This window comes from Artibeus jamaicensis, unplaced genomic scaffold (genome assembly GCF_021234435.1).
Source record: "Artibeus jamaicensis isolate MK-2021 breed Jamaican fruit bat unplaced genomic scaffold, CSHL_Jam_final contig_718, whole genome shotgun sequence".
Lineage (NCBI taxonomy): Eukaryota > Metazoa > Chordata > Mammalia > Chiroptera > Phyllostomidae > Artibeus > Artibeus jamaicensis.
In genome coordinates this window covers 5,262,158-5,268,673 of record NW_026521936.1, presented here as the reverse complement: position 1 = coordinate 5,268,673, position 6,516 = coordinate 5,262,158, and positions in this window count along the sequence as shown.

Here is a 6,516-nt window from a genome sequence, read left to right as displayed (position 1 = left end):
GGAGTCCGTTCCAAAGGTTTTTAAGGTTCGGCTGAGAGCGAAACATTTGCAGAATCTCGGGGTAGAGGAGAAAAAGTTATGCTGGATCCCAGTGCCCCCTGTCGGGGGCGGGGGCGGCGCTGGCAGGAGGATGTGGGGTTTGGGCTTCCATTCCAGGCTCTGCAGAAGGTGGTCGGCATGGCTTTGGAACCCCCATTTCCACAGACAGAAGCGGGTGTCCCCAGAAGAGTGGGGCAGGCTGAGAACTCTGGGAAGGCGGAGGTGATGTGTGTCTGTCTGCACGGGAGGAGTCCTGTCAGCATCCCCCTCCCCCCGTCGCAGGGACACACTGCCTCCTGTCACAGGAGCAGAAAGAGAAGTTTGCTGTGCGGGCCCCTGCCAGCCAGCTCCGCGCATCCCGGCTGCAGGCGCTTCCCTGCCGCCTTCTCCGCGGAGGGTTAGGCCAGCTCAGGACGCCTCTGATTCCGTCTTGCTTCTCTGAGGTTCAAGGAGGGGCGGAGTTTTGTTTATTTTAAAATTCTCTCCTTCTCTTCCATAAATAACGTAGGTCTCGCTGGTGCCAGGGGGTTATCGGCTGGGTGTTTTGAATCCATGCGCCAGAGCGGCTTCTCGAAATGATCAATAACTAAGGCTGCAGGGCCCCGGAACCTGGCATTTTTCTCCCTGCGAGGGGCGGGAGAGGGAGGGGATCTCAACTCTGTTCGGTTCCAACTCTGTTTTGGGTACTGGGTACAGTTCCCTTCTAAAGTCCTAGAGGCCTGGGGGGTGGGGCGGGGGGTGACCTCTTTGCCTGTCCACTCCCCCATCTTTAGGGGTTCTCCTGGACTCGAGACCATATCCACTCGTGGGGTTTCATTTTCCCAGGGGACCCCCCCAGTGCCCGAGACTGGGACAGATGTATGTGTGACCCAGTACCCCTGGCTCCCCGCCACCTGCACCCTGCCTTCCTCCTCTGGTTCGTTTTGCTGGAACCCTGACTTTAATGTGTCCCCGGGCTGGGACACAGTGACCGAAGTCCCCTTGGAGAGCTGGCCTGGGGAAGGGGAGTCCCGGAGCGGCCCTGAGTTGACCAAAAGTGGAGAAAACATCAAAACGAGCGTTGGTTTGGGCCTGGGATGTGTATCCCTCCGCAGGTCTCCCCAGACACGCTCTCGCCGGCAGACGGATCTATCAGATGCAGACGCTATTAACAGCGCCGTTCGTTTAGTTAGAAATTAAAAGTGGAGGTGAGCCGTCCTCCGAGAGGAAGGAGTATCAGCGGAAACTCACCGAACGGAGACGGAAAGAGCGAGGCTCTCCGCTGCACGTGCATTGGGAGCAGGGGACAGCGGGAGAAAGGGAATTTCCTTACCACCGATGCAGGAGACACCCAGAGGCCTGGCTTCTTCCTTGGAGCCTTTCAGTCCTCAGCGCCTGCCCCGGCCTCTAACCCGCAGACCCCACAAATAATCGCCGGCACTGCAGAGGCCCTGCGTTAGCGCCCGGAGGTCTGGGCCGAGCCCGGCGCGCGCGCCCTGCTCCAATGATCCGGCCCGAGTCTGGACGCTCGGGCGGGCCGCCGGCTGCACCACGGCTCTCGGGGAAGCGCGATTGGCTTCCAGGCGCTCCGAGCGCACTGGTTACCGAGCGGGCTTGGGGTCCCGGGCAGCGAAGCAGCCCTGGTCTGCAAAGGCCTCACCCTGGGTCGGGCCCTACGGCTTTTAATGCTTTCGTTTTTGTTGGGAGAGGGGGTTTGGGGATGGGAACGGGCGCTGGCGAGCGTAGGAGACACTTGGGAAGAATTCGGCCCCAGAGCCGAGGAGGCCAGCGAAGCCAGATGGTGAGGAAATCCAGCCAGGTGCGCACCGGCACGGGAAAGGCAGGCCCGTTAGGTTTGCGGGGGTGACACCGCAGGTGGCCCCACACGACCAACCGCGTTCCGTTGCAAGCTCCGAGGATGGGCGAAGCACGGTCGGGGAAATGAGGGAAATCCAGGACAGCCACCAACGCCGCTATCAGGGGAGGACCCCAGATGGAAGGCGTGAAGTGGGAGGCTTTGGAAGCCCACCACGTCGGCCATGAGAGACCAGGAAGGGCCGGCTCAGTCCCTGTAGGAGGCTGTGGAAGTGGCTTCGGAAGAAAACAAAGCAAGACTGTTGATACCCTCAGTGGACGTTTTTATGTAAAAATTTGTCTTCCCTAAATAGAGCTTTACCCGAGGTCTTAAGACCCCTACACTGAGAAAAGTCCAAAAGTTGTCTTTTGGCCAAGTTCACGCACACCAGCTCCTTCCTGGGCTTCCCCGCGCTGGACTCACTTTTCGGGTGGGTGAATACAGACTTGTATTTGAACCCCACGGAGGTGGTGGCGACTGGCCCGCGGAGAAGCCGTTTAACTCACTGAGTATGCAGGGTGAAAGTCTCCCAGTCCGATGACAGCCCGCACTCCAAATTGGGAGGTCAAATATTTGTTTTTAATTTTCTGGCTCAAATATGTGAGCGAACGGAAATGAATCTTTCTGCTGTGATATGGGGGCTGTTATTAGAACCTTTCTGGGGGCCAGCTCTGCTTCCCACCCAGACTTGGTGCTGGGAATCTCCACTCCTAGAAGAAATTTCGACTTGTTAGAAATAAAAAGCAAGGGTGTGACCTCGGCCCGTTTTGGTACAGAGGCTGAGAGGGGGCAGGCCCCTCAGAACATGATTCTTATTGTTGTCTACAATCGAGTTGCTCAATTATAGACAGGTTTAAATGAAAGGATGTGTTTAAGGGGGGGCGAGGATGGCAAAAGAGCTTCATCTCTAAAAACTATTGGCACCAAAGTCCCCTCCAATAGTTGTCCTTTTTCGTGTAACAATTGAAGGTTGAATATACAACTTAAAATTTAGGATTCTGCAAAGAATTTCAAGGTTCAGGCTGTCAAATATATATTTTTTCTTTTTTTGCTTTGTGGCATTATTTTGCCCTCACCCACATTTATACAGCCACCTTCCTAAATTAAGCAAATTGCTCCTTTCTTCGCCAAACGCAGCTGAGCGACAGAGGATAGGAATAGGTTTGGGAATGACTTCGCACTCAGCCCGCACCCCGCTGGGAGTGGAACCGGGGAACACCCTGCCTCCTTTGTTTTGTTTCCAGGTAAATCAAATTCCAAACAGTTCAGAACATGGGGTTCGCACTAAGACCTCCGTACGGCGGTGAAAACACACCCTTCGACCACAAACAGGTGTGATCTGTGATAAGGTGTTACTATTTCAGTGGTCCCCACATCTAACTTTTTAAACATGAATGTTTCGGGGGGATTAGATGCATCTGAAACTTGGGGTGATGAGAAACGAGGACCCCAGCAACTGTGTATCTGTTGTGCTCACACCATTCACTGCCTCTCCGATTGATGCTCGCATGCATGGAGCAAGGCAAGATACCTCCTACCCGCATGGGGGTCTCCAACAGCCCCCAGCACGTCACAACAAGAAAGCTCTGTGATGTTGAAGCCCTCACTGAGGGCCCTCTCTTCACCTGAACTTGGCCTGGATTCCCCAGAGCGAATGCCCGCTCTCCCTCCCAGAGGGACTCGAACTGCTTGTTTCACTCTCCAGACTCACAGGGTGTGTGTGGGGGGGCTGCCCTTGACGGCACCCACAGGTGCGGAAGGAGGTCACCTGTAGCCAGAGCCTCGAAGGTTGCAGGGTGTCCCCCTGGCCTCCTCCTCCCCGCCCTGGGAAGTCTGGGGAGAAAGGAAAAGGGAGGCAGGAGGCGGGAGGCAGGGCTTTCCGGTCCTGAGATGGGCAGCGATGGAGGGGCTTCTGGGGCCAGGTCATTTCCTCTGGGCAAGCTCCAGGGTGTGCGAGGTCGCCTAGTAGTCAGTTCCACAATGTAATCTACAGCCGACTGGCCAGTTAGAGGTTTCCCCAGGAGAAACGCCCTCTGGCTGAACTCCAGGCCCACCTTGGGGAGGCCCTGCCTGCCAGGGGCGGAGGCAGCCTTCCTCTCTGAGCACCCGCTTCCTGGGTCATTTTGAACCCCACCCCCGGGCTCCCGTGGGCTGCTTTGCTTGAGACAGCAAGTCCTGCTGCACTCCACTCCCGTCTCTCTCCTGTCCTGGCCAGGGTGGAGAAAGAATCTCGGGGACCCAGCGAGAAGGGGCAAAGGCTATTTCCCTGTTATTTTTACTTAATGCTTCCTCTTAAAAACAGTGGGGAGGGGAGGCAGCGATCTTATCTATTAGCTTTCAAACCGGACCCCAGTGTTTAAAAAAGCAACGCTAGCCGCCCCCTCCCCCGCCGCTGTGAGATTGGGCCGCACCGGGCTGCCTTTGCTGCCAGCACGTGGATCCCAGGCGTGGGTGTGTCCTGTGTCCCCCCCCCCCCGACGCTGCTGCGTCTCCCAACCACACTGCGCAGGGGAACTAGTCAAAGGGCCGTGGCGAGACCATTAGGACTCGGGGCACCTGCACGTTCCCACCTTCCCTAAGCGACCTTTACGTGCGAGGACTAAACGGCAGCGATTAGGTTCCTCCTTGGGTTCCACGCGCCGCGCTCGCGGGGCCGTGCGGAGTGAACCGTGGTGGACGCTGTTGCCCCAGCGCGCTGGCGGCCTCTCCCCATTCACGTGTCCCCGCGTAATGAATTCGTCCATTTAGAAACATTACAAGGAATATTGCAGATTGACTGCCAGAGGAAGTGACACTTGACCCTTGCATCCTGCGCCCCGGAGGGGACGGCCGCCCAATTTCAAAATAGCAGTCCCCGAGCAGCGCCACGAGGCGGTGATCCGCCGCCGCCCTGCCCAGCCTCTCCGCAGGTCCCCTTCTCAATCCCGTTCTTCTTCCCTCTCCGGGTCCCCTTCCCGCCGAGTCCCCTTCCTCGCCCCTCCCGCCTCGCGCGCCGCGCTTCCTGCTCGACACCTTCTCGCAGCCGCGTTTCAATCAAACTCACTGGGATGGCACCGAGCAGGCGCCAGGGACAAGGAACACGGCGCGGGCGACAACGCGCGAACAACCCCAGCCGCGCGCTCCAGCGCCCTCATCCACATGCGCGGTGCTCGCGGGGTCCCTTGCGTCCCGCGCCGATGGCAGAAAAAACTGGGGCCCTCGGGGTCGCCCCGGGACACAGGGTCGCCCTGGCTTCTGCGCCCCTCGCTTCTGTCTAGGGGACTCTGGAAAAGAAAACCCGTCTGGGAAGCTTCCCCTTGGGGAGCGGCGGTCTGGGAAGGGGGCCAGGAAGGGAGAAAAAGGGAGGTCGCCCCCCAAGTGCCGCACCCCCTAGTTTGCTCCCACAGGAGCCTGCGCGAAATAAAGAATCCAGAGGCAGAGCTGGCGGAGAGGAAGAGAGAGGAGACGGGAAGCAAGAAGGGCCTCCGCGTGCGCCCCAGGCGAGGTCGGGGAGTCTGGGAGACCGCGCAGCGCGGATTTGGGGCACGGGGGACCCTCAGATAACAAGCGAGTGCCACATTGGACTCCTTAATTTCGAAGTCGGGGCTGGGACGCACGGACTCCGGTGGGTTCGCTCGCTCCGGCCTCCCGAAGGCTGCGCGATCCGCCAGGGCCACTCGGCCCCGGAGTCCGGCTGCGCCTTTTGTTCTGGCCAATGGCCGTAATTCAACATCAGATGCCTATTAGAGTCACTGCGGCCGCTACACGAGTTTCTCCTTGTTTTGCTACCAAGTAACAGGATTAGCCCACAAGACCGAGATTTCAAATTAACCATAAAAATTACAAATTGCAATTCATTTAGCTGCCCATTTACGACATTAAAAAAACATAAATAAATGAATCTGTGTGTTTGGAGTGTTGAAAGGCCCGCCAGGAAGCGGTGAGCGGTGGAACCCAGGTCTGGGGTAGCCGAGCCCAGGGCCCGGCACCGGGGGCGCGCGTCACGAAGGCGCAGGCGTCTTCCGAGGGACCCAGCAGAGGCCCGATGGGCTCGGGGCCGTTCGGGAGCTCAGGACGCGGCAAGAGGCCGGTGAGCCTGAGGTTTTTAGCCCGGGCTCGGGCTAGAGTTCTTCCCTAAGAATGGGCTGTGTCGGGGGAAGAAGCCTGGGGCGCGGTGGAGTGGTGTAGGGGAGCTGATGGAAAATTCCGGGGTGGGGGCGGCCCTCGGGTGCTGCCTCGGCCGTGGGAGCGAGAGGCCGGGGGATCTGGAGCCGGAAGACGGCCTGCCGGGCCACACGTTTAGTTCCAGTCCCTGTGCATGGTCGCCCCCAGACCTTTTTAGGGAGCGGGGTCCTCCGGCCCTGCGCTGGGCGGATGCAGGAAGCCCAGGCGGCCTCCAACACCCAGTTTCGGTTTTCGCTATTATTGAGGTTGGTCGTCGTCCAGACGCCCAGAATAACAAAGTTCGGTCTGAGTAGCAGACTCAGGGGGAGGCCTCGTTTGTAGGGCGTGAGAGGGGTCAGCGTGTGTGGGCCCAGAGGGGCCTTGCTTGCTGGGGAAGAGGCCTGACCAGGCCAAACGTCACTGAGAGGGACTCTGGCCACGCTTCGCTCCCACCAAGTTAGCTCTTTGTTGACTCCGGGAGATGTCGTGCCCAAACCGGA